An 18,656-nucleotide genomic window follows, 5' to 3' on the forward strand; every position below is an offset into this window, starting at 1 on the left:
GAACTTTTAGCTCCTTCATCTAGAGTATCCCTTTAAAGCCAATTGCTGGATCCATATTTAGAAACCATGCTATTGTTGAATGGCCACTTTAAAATGTGAAGGTTAATTATTATTTCACAAGCTGTGTATGTCTTTAAGAGCCAGGGCCAAGGCAGATAACAAGGCAGTGCAACACAGTCTTGCAGCTGTGAAACATAGCAGGTGCTGCTGAGTTGCATTGATTAAGCTGTGTCAGCAATTGGGTGTAGTATATAAGGAGCAGCACCTAGCTCTCCCATTACCCTGGGGGATGGGTTGGTGGTTGGGTCTGGTTTGTTGTTGATGTATTTAGTGTATAAGGAGTTTTTGTTTTTGTTATTAAAACCTTGTTTAAGTTATTTTTGAGTCCCTTTTTAATTCATGGTCTCCCCAGCAAGCTCTCTGCAGTTCTACTAAACTGCAAATAGCCAACATCTTTGCCATAAACTCAAATGACATGAGAGAACTTATACCATTGCTGTTGTCAGAAAGCTTAGAATCCAAAATGTGTCAGGCATCCTGCTTGCGATAACATAATCTGCAGATGCTCCAGTTATTCATCCTAACACAATTGGCTTCCTTGTCTCTTTGTAGGAGCTAAATGTGCTGAGGCTTGAGTTGGCTCTCTCTTTTTAATCTAATACTTCTATTCATACTATTCAAACAGTAGAGGATTATGTATTTTGGTCTAGATAGTAGCAGCCTGTTCCCTGCAGACTCCTGCAAGGAAGTTTGTCATTGTCAGCTTCTGTGCTTTTAGAGTTAATACCCATGACCAGAAAACAGGTAAAATAAGCTTTCTGTGGTACATCATGACAACCTCATAGTTACCTCATACTGAAAGTCAAAACTGTCTATAAGGACTTTGAAAACAAGTTGAATATATTTAATTTTTAAGAACAGTTGAATCATCAATTTCAAAAGTAGTGCATTCTCTGAGTGGTTGCTTGAACATGTTTTCTGTGCCCCATGACTGCTATGGTGCCTCTGCATTGTCCCAGGAAACTGACAGAATTCTACCAGGGCACATGTAAGATATCTTCATCTATCTATCATCTATCTATCTATCTATCTATCTATCTATCTATCTATCTATCTATCTAATCGATCACCTTTCTGTCTATCTACAATATACGATATACGATATCTTTATTGCCATTGTCCCATGCAGAACAATGAAATTGAAAAACTACATAAAACTACTACAAAACTACATAAAACATTCAAAAACCCCTAAAAACTCTGAAACCCCATTTTAAAATACACTATACTATAGAGACCCCCTTATGCTGCATTTAGAACCAGAATTGCATTTGCGTAGAAACTGTTTCTCAGGCAGCTAGTCCTGGCCTATCTAATCTATCACGCATTTATCTATCATCTATCTATTATCTATCTATCTATCTAATCTATCACCTATCATCTATCTATCTATCTATCTATCTCTATCATCTATCAGCTTTCTCATCTAAGAAAGCCCTTCTGCTGTATGAACAGGGTGATGCACATCACTTCTTTTTTGCCTCTTCACATGTTGTTTTAAACTCCCTTTGTGGAGCTAAACAACTGCACACTACCAGTGCCCACTTGGCTGGTGGGCAAGAAATAGCTGAGCAAATGGGGTGATTTCCATCCCTCTGTCCCCTCCCACACACATTTTGCAGAGAAAGCTCCTCCTCAGAGTTAGCAATTGCTTGCTGCCAGCTCCACATTTCTGTTGGGCGAGAAATGGCTGAGCAAAAAGGGTGGTCTTACTTCTTCCTCCACCTTCCCCATCAAAAATTGTTGCACCATGGGACAAAGCAAGAAGAAGCAACTTGATTGGCAGGTGCAGCTGGTTGTCTGAGGGATGCTAAGAAGCACAGGTTTTATGTGGGTCCACTGTAGATGGACCTTCTGCATGAGACCTGTGTGACTTTGTTGTTGGCAGGCGGGCCTAAACAAGGCAGGTACAGCATGAGTTGAAATGGGGATGGGGATGTTACTTAGATGAGTGCCTTGAGACATCCTCAAGCTCAATGGTGGCATCGCTGGTGGAGGAAATAGGGACATTCCCAGATCAAATCAGAAGCCAGTGTGGCTTTTGTAATTCTGTGACTACCCCTGGAAAATCAGGACACTTTAAGGGTATAGTGTATATAATTATATATCTGGGTAAATTTGCTCGGAAGGGGCGGTTTTATCAGGTGTCTAAAACAGTATACTTAAGTATGACACATACTTATGCATGTGCCGTATATATTAGACATAACAGTTATTTAAGTTGTAGCCTGTAGTTAAATCTGTTTGATATGACTCATGCCTTAATTTTGGGGTGGTAGGGGCAAAATTTGCCACAGAAGGAGGCTCACCTCTCCTGTCTCAGTATAGATACTGTTAATTGTAATGCTAAATACAAGAACGACCAAGAATACTATTATGTAAGGAAAGCATTTTTACTCTGTCTTTACCTTATCACTGGGGTCCACTTTTGCCCCAAACAATTTACAGTTTAATTGCAAAGTATTTGTTAAATATAAATCAGAATATATATGACTTGTATTTGCAATTAAGTAGAAAGCTCTATTCTTGATCTCTGCAAATGTCTTATACACATAGACATAATTAGGATTCAGAAAGAATCCAGATGTATTTTCTGTTCACATTAAGTAGGCACCTTGTGTAGGTTTATTTATATCAATTAAATATATGCTGAAAGAATCTGTAGAATTATAGCAATAAAACCTTCTGTTTGACAGCAAAGAAACCTTTGGGTACTGTGCATGTTTATTTAGAGTGACCTTTTAATGGCTAAGCAAATTAAATAAAATGACTCATTTAAAATGATTTAGAAGCTAAAGTGGTTTAAAACAGCCAAAAGGGCATTTATGTCTCATTTCTGGGAAATTACCAAATACCATGAGAGCAAATAGTATGATAAGGCAACAAGCATACATCAACCTGATTGTTTAAGGGAAGTAAGGAAAAAATGCCAGTATTTTTATATCCAAGATGTGTTTCAATGCCTATTGTTATAAAACAAAATTAGAACTGCAATATTATGCACGCTTACTTGGGCATAATATTGTCCTACTGAGCACAGTGAGATATACACAGATAGTCTGAAATGCTGTTTTGTTGGATAAATATTTTATCTGTTGGGCAGGATGCTGTGTTTCTATACAGCAGCCTGCTCCATCCTGGTGCCCTTCAGGATGTGGCTGATGGGAGTCAAGAAAACACCAGACTGGGAGAAGCTACCATGTGTTATGCCTTGAATAATATCATTCACATCAACGATAACATTATTGCATTGTAAATGTGTTCATGGGAGGGGATTACTGCTGGTTGTTGTTACAATATGTATTTTGTGTTTTCATTTTTCATTTTGATGTTGTAAAGTGTCCTGTGATCTTTGGCTAAAGGGTAGTTTACTATTACTACTACTACTACTACTACTACTACTACTACTACTATTAAAGTTTCCCAGCTCTGAATATGGAGAAAGTTGCAATTCTTTTTCAAGTTATTGTTATGTATTGAAACATATTAAATCTCACATTTCAGTTCACTTTAGGGCCTCCAAGGCAGCCCATAGTCTAGATAATACCATAAAAGCCAAGGTAATGGGCAATAAACATAAAGAGGCCATATGCTATGGCCCACAACTTAGTGGCAGAGCACATTTTTTGTATGGAGAATGTCCCAAGTTCCATTCCTGAAATTTCCAGTTACAAGGAAATCTCTTGGCCTGAGACTCTGTAGGCTTACTACCATTTGAAGCAGACAAGGCCGCTCCACTTCTGGGTGGCGTGGTCCTGTGGTCAGGCCACGTAGCCTCCACACACAGCGGGGCTGGGCGGAGCCCAACATCATCAGGGAGTCCCTGGCCATGTCACAGCCCCTGTCCGGCCAATCCAGTTGGCACGGCTTACCCCTTTTTAAACAGCCGCGTGGCCAGAGGATCTCCCTTCTTGTTTGTTCTTATTCAACATAAGGGGGAGGCCTCGGGGTCTTGACACGCAACAGTGACCCAGATTTCATTTTCCAACACTGTATGCACTCCAGATTTGTGTTCCAAATTTGGCTGAAATTTGAAATTCCTAAAGAAACCTCATTCCTTTTACGCAAGAGCACTTTTGATGGACACCACCCACTCCTTTCCTCTCTTCTGCCCTCTCCTATATTTCATTCTGGTGCTGAAGCTCATCCATATTGAACTCCAGCCTCACAAAAAGGACAAAATAAAAAAATTCCTTCCAGTAGCACCTTAGAGACCAACTAAGTTAATTATTGGTATGAGCTTTTGTGTGCATGCACACTTCTTCAGATACACATGCACACGGAATCTCATACCAATAACAAATTTAGTTGGTCTCTAAAGTGCTACTGGAAGGAATTTTATTACTTTGTTTCAACTATGGCAGACCAACACGGCTACCTACCTGTAACTAGAAAAAAGGACAGGTATTATACAACCCTTCCCTCATTTCTGGAAAGCCCATTTGCTTGCCAGTTCCATTTCCTGCTTTGCCCCACCCTGCAATACTTCCTCCAAAGATGTCCTGCTCCCTTCCTTATAGGTCTTTCCACCTGGTCTGGAATTAGGGTTGCTATATTTTGAATACACACACACACACACACACAATCACAGTCTCTCTGAAACTCTGCCAGTCATTTCCACCTTCCCCAATCAAACTTTGAGATGGATGAATCTGTCAATTTTAGTTTCTCTTAGTTTCTCATTTCCCGCCCCCAATCTTAAGTTCAGTTCTACACCTTTCCTTATCAGTTGTCATGATTTAAAAAAAAAATCTTGTGTTTAATGCACCAGCATTTGAGTGCAAATGTGTCCTCATATATATTTATGTATGTGATTTTGCCTCTTTTGCAAAAAAATAATAATTGTCCTATATAATGCATTTTTGGATGCTATTTTCACTACTAAAGTACATGCACATTTTACCCCAATACATTTCTGTACACATTACTTGTCTGGAGAGCTGCACTACAAATTCAGGAAAGTGACCTTTTTGAAGGGTGGGTGTGTTTTGGTTTGCATATTGTTCTGGAAAGTGTGAATTATGTGAGTTAACCTTTAAATGAGAACTGAATTGAATTTTTCATCCATTCTTATTCAATCTCTGTCACGTCCTTCTGTCTTGGGATGATCTGCTCTTTCTATTCCATTGTTCTGCCCTGTCCCTTCCCATACTGCCTATAATCCCCTACTGCAGAAACTAAACTCTTACTCTCAGTCCCTATTCCCCAACTTTCAGTTTTCTCCTGAGAACAAAATCACTATCCAAACTACCATCTTCCTCGGACCACCTCTCCTTTTTATAAAGCAAATGACTCTAGTCATGATCCAAATTTCTTCTGTTAGCACCTCCACACTTCAGCCAAATCAGCATTTTCTCCTCATTTCAGTCACCATCCTCTTTCTTACCCTAAGCAATGTCACTGCATCCTAGTTTTAATTCCTATATTAGTTTTAAATTCTTTCAAACTTAGCATATAATTAGTGTGTTTTTATGAAAGTCTCTGTCAATTGATTCTGTTTAACATACTTAATAAATATGCTAATTTCCTTTTGATGCAATAAAATGACTTTGTTGTGTTTGTTAACCCCTGGGGTGCCAAATTCTGGAGGGTATTCAGGTTTCAGTGTTGAACTATCCGAGAAGGAGATGTCATGCAAACTGTACGCTTCATACCAGTTGAGTGGGGATTTGTACCCTGATGGTCATGGGGCTGGTCTAACACTCTAACCCCCACATCACACTGGCAAGAGAGTGTATGTATATGCGCTGTTGAGAGAAGACATGCTCCTTTTGTGAAGCAGAGTTCTTTAAAATTTCCTTTTCGCTATGTTCAATAAAAAGGGCATAAATGTCTTTTCCAGAAGGTTGGACACATCATGCAATGATTGTTGAACCTGCTACCAGCTGTGCTTCAGTCATCCATTAAAAACAAACCCTGTTGTGGGGTAACTGGTGCATTCAACTATATGGAAGAAATATCTCTATGGACAGACCAGCCAATTTCAATACCCAGGTAAAGTCAGACAGGTCAGCCATTTTTCTTATTGTTCAAAGAGAATAAAATCTGTAATGCCTAAGCAGTAAAATAATTGTCCACGTTTCTATAAATGAGACATTTCCATGCATATTGGACATTTTTGTCATTATACCTTTTGACCTTTCAAAAATAAGGCTGTCATCTGATTATGGGGAAAATGTGGAGAAGTGAAATCTTACAATTCTAAAAAGGCAGGGAGGCAGCATCAAAGGCAGATGAAGGCAACAGATGCTGGATCTCTCTAAGGGCAGACCTCTGTTCACCTACATAAAGGGAGAACTGATGTGTTCTATGGCCTCTGTGATGCCTTCTTAGGGACCATAGGATTACAGTTAGCTGGATTTGATAACCCATCTAATTAAATTCACACAAAATGCATATGGGTTAAAACAATATGGTGGGATTCAATGTGATACTATTATGAATATTTGCCCAGGCAGGCAGATTATGTGACCCATGAGAGCAGCAAAATAACCAGACTGAACAACAGTAATGGGATAAAATCAGGCCAAATCTGTATTGACAGCAGCAGGCAGGACAAGGGTTGGCATGGCATTGGGTCCCAGGATCAGTTCATAATTCCACAAACCCCATGTTGATGGAATGAATCTGCTGGGTTTGGATCGTTCCAAACCTGTACAATGGGAGTTGGCCAGTGTTGAACCTTGCTGTGGTGGAAGCCAAGCAAGCAGGGTCTCACTGGTGGACCAAACTGCAGATTCCAACCAGGCAGATACCGAACCCACACTTGGATTTGCCATGGTCAATCCTCCCCTCGGGACCCTTATGGAGGCCCCCCATACTATGTTAATCCTGACAAATGCCATTTCCACCTACATATAAACAATGTTTTTCTGCCTAGCAAAGGAAAGACATAATTTCACTGATGGAAAGGGGGGGGGACCCCCACCAAAGTGCCAATCCGGCTGAGAAAGAAATATTCATTTCCAGCCATGTTAACCAGTGACCCAAAATTGATCAGTTAAGGGTCTAACACAAGGGACGTTGACCGGGAAGCTCTCAAAGCAAAATGGCTGTGAGATCCATGGAAAGCAGCCTTATATAGGCTTTTCCCTCCCCTCTTCAGCATGGGCTCATGGGACAGCTTTTTCCCATGAGCCCACCACACAGAGAAGATACTGGGTAAAACCTTGCCCAGTATTTTGCCACCATCTATGGGCCACAGCGCTGTGAGCAAAGTCATCCTGTGCTTATTGGGCATGGAACGGGCTTCATTTGCACAAGCATTTCAACTTGCCAGGATGAATGCTCCCTCTCCCCCCACCACGTGTGCTGACTTGGGGGTTCTTGCACCCATACCCTAAGACAGTTTCAGGGGTGTGGGAGGAGAAGGAGAGGGAGGAAAGTCCCATTGTGCACAGGGCTTTTGCTGATGGGTTTGTTGCACATCATTCTTGACAAGGAGTGTACTTCCTTTGCTTTTCTATTATAAGGATAGCAGAGATCTTGGAAGAGACATACAGTATGTGTTTCAAATACAGTGGTACCTCGGGATGCGAATGGGATCTGTTCCGTATCCCCGTTCGCATCCCAAATGGAATGTAAGACTCAATGGCGTGTCTGAGTGCGCGCGGGTTGCGTTTTGTCGCTTCCGCGCATGCGCGTGACGTCATTTTGAGCGTCTGGGCATGCGTGAGCAGCGAAACTCGGAAGTAAAGCGCTCTGTTACATCTGGGTTGCCGCGGAGAGCAACTTGAACGCGCTCAACCCGAAGCACATTCAACTCAAGGTATGACTGTAACATGTTTCCGAAGGAAGGAAGGAAGGAAGGAAGGAAGGAAGGAAGGAAGGGAAAGCTGCTTCATGATTCAGGTGAACCTTTTCCATTTTCAATAGTTTTTTAATTGATTAATTGATTAAAACTGATTAAAGTTGGCAAACACATTTGTAAATCTATAGGTTGTGTTCATAGAGGATAAAACCGTTTGCTTTTATTGCAGTTCCTGTAAGGTCAACAGGGATCATTATGCATAGGAGATCACAATTTCAGCTATTATGTAAGTACAACAGAAACGATTACATTTGCAGTCTGATCTCATCAATCAGCTCTCTGACCCCGAAGCACCTAAACCAGGGCAAAATGTTCCATCTGCCAGTGAAGAAAGCCAACTTGTGCCACTATGTGCACGCCAGTAGGATAACCCTGCAGTAGCTGCAAGCAGGCAACTGTCAACTTGTTACACAACACACCAGCAACTTTTCAGCCTCACTGAAGTCAAGGGAACTAGTACAATTCATCTATACATGGAAAAGAGGTTCTGCAGTATCTGGATTATTACTGGAAGAATCCAAAGCTATGTTGTTCTTCACGCACTTTCTGAGTTCATGATATCACTTGTTATGGCGATGTTGCAAGCTACTGATTCCCTAAGCAATATATAGGATTGGGATGCTCTTCACAATGTGCTTAGGAGATGTTTCAGTTATGGAACGTTAAAATGTTATTCCACATAGCAGATTGGTTTGACCTAAAATGTTCTACTTTCCAGTGGGATGAAAAAAGAATGAAAGCACAATTAATGAAACATATCCTCTGGAGAGAAGCTGCAAAATAATCCTATGGATCTTAATGAGATATTAATGCAGTCTGAGTGTTTGGAATGAGAGTGGCTGCTTAGACGGTGAACCCCTTGCTACACACACAGACACGGGTAAGGGGATGAAACTGATGGAAGGTCTCCCTGTGAGAGGTATTGATGAAATCAGTTCTCAGACAGAGATAAGCCCTCTTTAGGTGTATGTTAGCAACTAAACTGAATGTGCAAGTAGAGAAGGTTATGTAAAGCCATGCTAGGACGCTCTCACCCCATGCTGCAACCACAGAATACAGAGAAGTTTTCATGGGCTCAAGAGGTTTTCCCATTGCAGTCATCATGGACAATGTAGAGGATGAGGAGCGGAGGGCAGAACTGAACATTCTGGCCTCTCCTTGAGCGTTCATTTATGTCCTATGATAAATGCTTGAATAGGGCTTGTACTCAGAAATGCAGAGAGAGAGAGCGGAAGGTTTGAAGCATTTTGGCTACGAACCTCTGGGGATTTGATTTGAGGTAGTAAATCAGGCAGCAGCCTGCTTGGTGTTTTATGCTGCTTAATTCCATGTATGCTCTACTTGTATATTTGTACATAAGACAAGTGTATATTTATTTTAAAACAGAGTAAGTGAGTCACCCTCCAGTGGAAATCAAATCCCCAAACAACACTACCCCTGGAACAGCCCACCATTCAAGGAAGTGTTGGGGTATGAGGACTGTAACAACACAGGTAAAGGTAAAGGAAGTATGCTTTTCCCACCCAACCCACAAAAATGCAAAATATAACATTTAACGAGCCGTGAAGCATAACCTATTAAAACAAACATAAATGGCATAAAGTGAACACACACACACACACACACACACACACACAAAGTATGCTTGTTCTACAAATTTAAAAATATATTTGAAAGGCACTCATTTGTATATGAATATAACTGAGCAACAGGACAATGACTCATAGTGAAGAATATGTTGAGGTACAGTGGTGCCTCGCAAGACGAAAAACTCGCAAGACGAAAAACTCGCAAGACGAAAGAGTTTTTCGTTTTTTGAGTTGCTTCGCAAGACGAATTTCCCTATGGGCTTGCTTCGCAAGACGAAAACGTCTTGCAAGTTTGTTTCCTTTTTCTTAAAACCGTTAATACCCAGGGTGCATTGCTTGAAGAGGTGCAGTTGCGACTTGACTTCGAGGAGCAACTCATAGCACGCGGTGTGGTAGCCTTTTTTGAGGTTTTTGAAGACTTTGGTGATTTTTGAAGCTTTTCCAAAACTTCTTTTGCAGCCATTTGGTAAGTTAAACTTTTAAAACTTTTTTTTGGGGGGGGGTTGGATTTTGGGTTGGGGTGTTTGGAATTCAAGGACTTGGTGTTGGGGAGGGGTTTGCAAGAATCTGGAAGCTTGTGTGTTTTTTTCTGCATTTTTATGATTTTTTTGTGACCATTGGGGCACTCTGCTGTTGTTAAAACAAAAAAAGATTTCTGGGTTTGGATTTCTGTGTGGTGGGTGGCTGGGGGGGGGGTCAGGGAATTGTTGAGAAGGGGTTTGCAAGAATCTGGAAGCTTGTGTGTTTTCTGGCCCTGCTGTCAAACATTACCTGCTGGACAACGACCTGCCGCTGAAGGCTTTGCTTCTGATGGACAATGCTCCTGCTCATCCTAAAGGCCTCGAGGAGGACTTCTTGGAGGAGTTCAGCTTCATCAACATCATGTTCCTGCCGCCTAACACCACGCCACTGCTCCAGCCGATGGATCAGCAGCTCATCGCCAATTTCAAAAAACTCTACACCAAGGAGCTTTTCAGGCGATGCTTCGAGGTGACTGATTGCACCAACATCACCCTGCGGGAATTTTAGAAAAATGCAGCAGCAACACCCTCAATATCTCAATATTTTCAAGCAGGGTTTGCTTCTTTCACCTCACATTTTTCAGGAATTATTAGTCTTATTGCTTTCCTGTTCTCTTGGCTTTCAACCTTTAAAAAAATAAAAATAATGATGAATGATAGATTTTATGCATTCGTCTTTTTCTGGCCTGATAGAAGCTAGGTGTTTTCTTTTTATTAAAAAAAATCAAATCCAATTATTTGATTATCATCTAATTATGCAGAAGCCAACATACAAACATGGTCTTGACAGTTTTGCAAAATACTATTTCTATAATTGGACATTTTCTCATCATTATTAATGATACCTCTTTTTTTGGCCACACAGAATAATGAATATAAAACAATAATATTTACAACAGGAGACACTGGAAAACATTTACAGCAGGAAACACTGGAAAACATTGCAGCACATGTACGGAGCAGTCCTAAGCATGTCTACTCAGAAGAAAGTCCCACAGAGTTCAATGTATAAGCACCCCAGTCCAAATCTATGTGCATTCAGCAACTGTGTAGACATTACCATAAGCACTTCAAATCAAAATTCAGAAAGGAACCTTGCACTATGCATTACCACAGGTTGTTACAGGCCACCTTCCCTCAATGAATATCTAGAGAGTGATTACCTGGGTTGGCAAATTCACTTCTTTAACCAGCAGTGTTATAATATTCAAGCACCAGCACTACTTGGGATGCAAAGTAATCAGCAATCTTTTTCATTGTCTTTTTACAAAAATACATCTTCCCACCAGATGGAAACCAAAGTACTCTAAATTAATGGTTAGGAGACACAAGAAAGAAAAAGAGTTTTGAATTGCTTATTTGCAACCTGAGCTTTGACAAAAAGAAAGTGTAAGGAACAGGTAGAGAGAAATGTAAGCCATAAAGAAAATGTGTGTGGGTTTTTTTTTAAAAAATGAACTGCTCCATAAAATAAAATAAAATATATTCTAATGTATCCACTAAGTATTCAGATATGAATAGCACCACATTAAAATTCAAGTTGTTTGTCAATATCCCCCAAACTTCAAAAGGATAGTATAATTTAAATTATGTACAGTTTGTGGCTGTGTTAATATTTAATGAAACATAGACAATTTGTGCACGACCTATTCTGCTATTGCTCTCTACAGATTTCTCACTGAGCAAGGCAGTGATCATTTTATGCATGAGGGATTGAGAACAAACAATGCAAGGAACAATAAATAACCAAAATGCAGTGCGGATGCTCCACAACAGAAATTAAATAGGGTGGAGGAAACAAACTGTTCAGCCCCTTGCCTGTAAAATGAGGAACCATAAAGCATCTATAGTGCACGAAACTCTGTTGCATGGCATCTTGAAGTGTGTAATGTAATGGTCAACATCCATAGCCAAAATTCTTTTATCCTGTTTTGTAATTTGCTTGCTCCAAAGAGAAAGCATCACAGATTCATAATATGCAATAAATATGTAGTCAAATAAATATGGAGGTAATGCTCAAGTGTGAATCTTACCAAAATGCCCTCTAACACGGCTGAGGGATTGTGAATATTTATGTATCTACATACACCATACATGTTTCCATAAGCTTTTAAAGAAAGGTCAATTTAAATGGGAGAGGGGTTCCCTACTAATCTTGGAGCTCCTGGAAAAGGTGCTCTGCTTTCTTCTGTGGCAAAGTCACTTTTAAAGCTCTGCCTTATTGTATGGGTCCATAGTGTGTCCCTGTGTCAGACGGGCACATTGTGTGGCATAATGTTATGGTTTCTAGTGAGAATTTCTGATCTTATCCCACTAGATAAAGGAGCTAGTGGGAAAGAGGGAAGAACCAAGAAGCCCAAGAAAACTGTGACATGGTCACAAGCTGCCGCAATTAAATAAAGCAGAAAGCAAAAGTTAAATTAAATGGCAGGGTCTGTTAATGAAATGGCAGCAATACCTCAAACATGGGCCAAAATGCAGTAACGGGGGCAGGGGAATGGATCAGATGGCAGCACTGAGGTGAAGAGTGGCAAAGTTAATTAATGGCAGCCAAACATGCAGAGAGAGAGAGAGGAGAGAAAATGGCCAAAATGAATTAAACATTGGCAATGTTTGTCATTAGATTAGCTGCAGAGAAGAAGTGTGGGCAGGATCCAGAATCTGTATATGCTCTGTGAACCACTTTTTTAGAAGCCAAAAAACCACTTTCTCCCTTGGCAAGTACAGCTGAGAGTTGTGTGTATTCAGTGGTGAGTCACACAGTGATGTTATAAGTACTCAGATATTGCTCAATGGATTATGCTATTTGGAAATAAAGCTTTGTTCAAGAAGGAATGGGTGAGATTCAGGTGTTTTTCACTTGTGAAAGATCCAAGGCAAGTGAGAAAAAATCCAGCAAATCAGCATCCCAAAGGTGGAATCCATTCCCAATGTGAATGTCAGAAGAGACCTTTAAACCTGAAAGCAGATGCTAAATTGAAAAAGAACCCTGGGATCAACACACGTGAATATAAATAAGCCAGTAGCTTCCTATACTTGGGATTGCTCTGCTAGTGAGTAATAAAACATTTGTGATTTCACACCATTATTGTAGCTTGTACTCTGTTAACCCTATTCAATATTTCCATAGTGCCAGCTGGGCCCTAAGCTGCTCACTTACCAGGCTTGTTGTAGGCAATGCATCATTACAAAGAGAAGAAGAAAAGCAACAATAGCATCTGAAATCCGGGCAATAAAAGTGCTAGCCTGAACTCCAGCAAGGATTATTATATTCTTTTTTCACAGAAAAATAATAATCAGGCCAGTTGATTTTTTTGTTTTTGTAAGTAAAAATGAGATTTTATGTAAATGATATTCTTAACTTGGAGTGCTAATGTATTAACATCATTCAGTATAAAATAAGGTTAGCTATGAAAATGTGACAAAATGTACAATATGACCTTCTAATTGTAGATGGCTGCTTTTAGTGTTCATTGTGGAAATGATTTCTCCCTTACCAAAATCTTCGTTACAAGGGCATCTTTCCCCTATAACGTAGCCACCATAGCAAGAATGGGCTGGGAGGGCAAAGTGCTGCTGTACTATGACATTGTCCAACTATTGTGGGGCTTCAGAACAAGAAGTGGGTGTCCCAATGACAGCTGGGAAAACTGAGGGGCCCCCCACAAAGCTATCCTATTTGGGCATAGAACTCAACACAGTGGCACACACCTCCATTCTCCTGGAGTCTGTGGCACTGAGAGCCCTGATATCTCAGATACTTCTGCTGAATAAGGGCACTTTGTGCCAGGTGAAGTCCCTTTTGAGCCATCTTTAACAACAAGCAACAAGGTGTCCAATGAAAATGCCAGAATTTAGTTTAATGTGCACATTAGAGTTGGTGAGAGTAATTGTAGTGGTGTGCTCAATGAAATTTGGGTCATGATGATTTTGTTGTTGTTGTTTAGTCGTTTAGTCATGTCCGACTCTTCGTGACCCCATGGACCAGAGCACGCCAGGCACTCCTGTCTTCCACTGCCTCCATTCCTTCAGAATGGATCGGTTTGATCTTCTTGCAGTCCACGGGACTCTCAAGAGTCTCCTCCAGCACCATAATTCAAAAGCATCAATTCTTCGGCGATCAGCCTTCTTTATGGTCCAGCTCTCACTTCCATACATCACTACTGGGAAAACCATGTCATGATGATTTAATGTTTTAAAAACCCTACAATCCCTTCATTTAGTTCTGGGGGGGGGGGTATTAGCATTGATCTAGGATCTAATCCCTTCTTTTTAAGTATCTGCCTGTTTCCGAACATATTTGCTTTAGTTATTGATACCTTTTTGCTCCTTACCTAACATATCCTTACCACAGTAGCTCTTGTGGGTGGTGGTACTTAGATATGTAATATCCTTTATTTGTTTTCAAAACTTGTTCTGTGTTTTTAATATTAAAATGTACAGTTTGGGACTTATAGAATGAAGAATGATTATTTTTCACACCACCTAAATTCCAAATAATTTTTTGCCTCAAATTATGAGCATTAACTCTCAAGCTGTATATTTCAGGAATTATTTGGATTTTAGGTGAAATGATAAATAATCATTCATGGTTCAATAAATTTCTCATAAACCAAAGTATGAGGAGTAGAAATGTGTTTCATAGCTTATTTTCTCAGGAGCAGTGAGTGGTTACGTAATGTGAAAGGGCTGTCACAGAGAATACATCATGATCTGGTTTAATCATGTGAAGTGCCAAAATGCCAAATCTTTCATAAGCCCAGTAAGTAAAAAGTGGCAAAATCAGGACATGAAGATCTATTTAATACACAAGGGGCTTAGCATAAGTAACTCATATCACTGCACCAAGCAAGATATCCTGGTATTTCCTTCATGTAGGATGGAAGATATTTGCACAACAGTTGCAGTAATTGTCAGTATTTACAGTCTTATTTCTGATAGTATGAAATATAACATTTTAACTCGCATCAAATGCAGTAGTTTAATGTTATTTCATACACCTATTTCCATACAATTTGTGAGTGGCAAATGGGATAATCTAACACACACACACACACACACACACACACACACACACACACACTTTTAAGGAGAGATTTGCACATTATGAATATGGGACTGTCAAGGAAAATAGCAGATCTTTGTTTAGGCTTATTTAGGTATGGTTCAACATATTCTATGCCTGATCTCATTATGATGTGCATTTTCCTCTCCCACACTTCTTTCTTGGCTTAGAATAATCTGAATGATGCCAGTACATTGGTGGAGATGGAATTGCTAGCTATAGAGTTAGAATGTAGAACTTGACCTAAGGCTGCCTCCTTTGTTGTCAGCCCTAGTCCTATACATTCAGTATGCATGTAAAACCAGTGCATAAGGGACAAGTGGGGACCAATGAATAGCCCAGCCACCACATTGTGTGAACTAAGTCGTCCCTAGCATTGTATTTGGCAGGCCAAGTCATCCTCTTATATACCTGCTGGGATGGACAAGGCATCTAACCCTCACCTGAATCTCATAGCTCTCCTATAGCTGCCTGTGATTAGTTATCATTAACTCTTGGGGAAAATAATTATCATCACACGTCATGTGCATGGAAGTTGCTGAAACAATTAACCAACTAGAAGGATTACTGTTAATAGCACCAGTTTTCCTATAACTTGATATTGCTGGAAAGTTTTGATGAAATGCAAAAGCATTTTTAGTTTGCTTTCTATTGCCACCCTGGAACTTTTCTTTATTAGTGCCACTTTGTTTTGTACGATTCCTTGGAATCAACTTTTCTGCTTGTATATATTGATAATATAATTGTATATGCCCATTGTATGCCTCGCTCTTCCCAGACCTGCTCTCTTTTGGCCTGTTTTTGGAGCTTTATAATTTAGGAAGACTTTGGAAGAACTGGTTGACAAGTCTTAGCAATCGCTGATGTGTGAGTGGATTTTATTTGCTGCTATTCTGTTCTTCTGGTGCACCAGGGTTTACACCAGCATAATAGAGTTGGCCAGGATGCCAGAAGGGATACAATTTATGAGCTTTCTCCATTATCTGCACAGCAGGGGGTGTTCAGTCAACAGTGCAAAGGCTGAGCTCAAACATTCTTTTCTGGTTACCTGCTTTCAGAAATAGGGGGTCGCTGTTTGGTAGTGCCCAATTGGTTAGCTGTCAGATTCTAGAGCTCCCTATTGGTAACTCTTAGGTAATTCACAAAATAGAGTCCATTCATAAAACACAGTATTCATTCATAAAGCTGTAACATAAATCTCCATTGCTACATATTGGGTGTATACAGTATTTCAGTGGTGGAACATACAAGTTTATGGCCATGCTGTAGCGTAGTGCTTATGCGACTGTGAATAAAAGGTGGCTGGGCTCATTGTCTGGGGGTTTGGGGGGGCGGGAGAGGTGACAAAACTGATTTGATTAGTGCCACTTTGTTTTGTACGATTCCTTGCAAATGAAGGTGTTAAATGTTCGGAAAAAGTCAGAAGCCAAAGGCAGTATAAGTTCCTCAACTAAGTTTATTCAACATTTGTCAGTGATAACCGCTCACTCATAGGAACACGAGAACCAAACTGACTAGACAACACAATAATGAACCCGAGCATGAACTGATCATTGACAGTTGACAGTTGAAAGTGCATGTACTTACTTGCAATTACAACATTCGTCTACCAACGCTTATACGATTGGTTAGAATGTGCCTTGTAACATAAAAAGTGTTAAACCCAATACATAATACTCCTCCCCCCAACTTCCTAACAAAAGGAACAAACATAGTCATCAAGGTGTGCCGGCCTTTTCCGCTCCCACTGGGACCGTCACGGTTCCTGTGCCCGAGTGGGTGACCCAGGAGGTTCCTCCGGTACCTGGGGTCTGAGTGGGGCAGTCAGCGAGGCCGGCTCTGAAGAGGTCACTGGCGATGGAGCCACTGAGAATTCCAGTCTGAAGTTGCCTTGCTGGGGTAACTCAATCACCGGCAACCCCTCTGTTTCCCACCCTGGCCTGGGCACAGAATCTCCCGAAGTACCCATTTCTCTGTCCTCTGGTTCTGCTTGAAGTTCTGTGTTCGGACGTGCCCTAGCTCTGATCTGGTTGAGGTGTCTCTTGTAAACCAGTCCCCCCTCCAACCCTACCTCATAGGAAACTGGATCTGTATAGCGGGCAATGATACCAGGGACCGAACCCTGTCCGGGCCTATAGTTTCCGATGTACACAGTGTCCCAGCCAGCACCACCGGGAGCTTTTCATCAAAGTGTGCCAACACTGAGTTGGACACAAGCAAGTTTTACGGTAATTTTTAAACCTTCCTTTGTAAACATGAGAGATTTTAAATGCTCAGTCTTTTTATAAAGCAAACATCAATAGATTATCCCTGCTCCTGCTTTGTTATTGATCTGATGACAATTTCCTCTTCCAGTTCTCTTCTCAATTGTTACTTGGTTGTTGTTTCTTTTTACCCCTGACAACTATTTGGTTTAACATAGCTTTGCACTCTCAATACTTAATTTAATCAAAACATCCCCTTTGTTGCTTTTGTTTAGAAATTGAATTATTATTCTTACCTTGGAAAGCCTCATAAAGCATGTTGTAAATATAGCATTGGAAAGAATCACTGCAAAGCTTAATTGAAGCTCAAATTCGGGATGCTCGGATAGTTCAAGACTGAGAAGACTGGAAACTCTAAAGTTCATATGCAACTGCAGCAATTTTGGTAAAGCATATACAAAAACAAAACTTGTGTTACTGATCGCAGTAGTAGATAAATCTTATAGTTTGGACTTATCCACAAGGAAATGTAACTTCTAGAAAAAAAGGGAGTTGAGATTTAAAACAATTATGAAAAACTATTACAAAAATGAAATTTTATTCCAACCATAAGATACAAAGGTAAAAATATTTAAAATGCACTTTTATAACCTTATAAACCGTATAACCTTTATAATCTTATACAGGCTAAATCCCAATTGAAACATGTGAATATGAATGTTCCTTAATAATGAATAGGCCAAACACTTTTCTACACTGAGTCCTCTTTAGTGATTGGGCCTTTCCTTAGTCTTTTATGTCATAAAACTGGGTACAAGTTGTGTACAAGTGCAGGATAATGAGCTCCTCTCAGTTTCTTGTTCCTATATTTTCATCAAAAGGAATAATAATATAAATTTAAAAAAAACTTCAAAGAACTATAATAGAACATAGCTGTATTTATTGTTCTTTCCTTATGTGTTTTATTCCCACAGAATAAAATCAGTTTGGGGAATGTCCAGTTTATGATGTAACTATGGTTCTTTGCTTGATGCTTGTATCGCTCCCATTCTGTTTTTGTAGGGACCAGTAGTAAGTTAGCATTACAAGAACTTAAGTATTTCAGTATTGATATTATTGCTAAACCTACTTTAAACATAATGGCATGCCAGCATTGCAACACAGTTAATACTGCAGTTATAAAAAGAGTGCGCCTCCTTGGTCCTGGTGAGTACTATCAAGTACTTCCCACTTGTTTCTCTCTAGCTTTTCCAATCATCAAGGCAAATATGAGCTGGGAAGAGAAAACCTGTTAAAATCTCACTATATCAGAATAATTGTATAGAACTAAATTTAGCTTAACATGGATGTTGGTTAATAATATCCAGAGTCTTCCACATTACTGAATGATCCACTGGCAGTAAGTTG

This window comes from Podarcis liolepis (genome assembly GCF_965112155.1).
Source record: "Podarcis liolepis genome assembly, chromosome: 4".
NCBI classification, from domain to species: domain Eukaryota; kingdom Metazoa; phylum Chordata; class Lepidosauria; order Squamata; family Lacertidae; genus Podarcis; species Podarcis liolepis.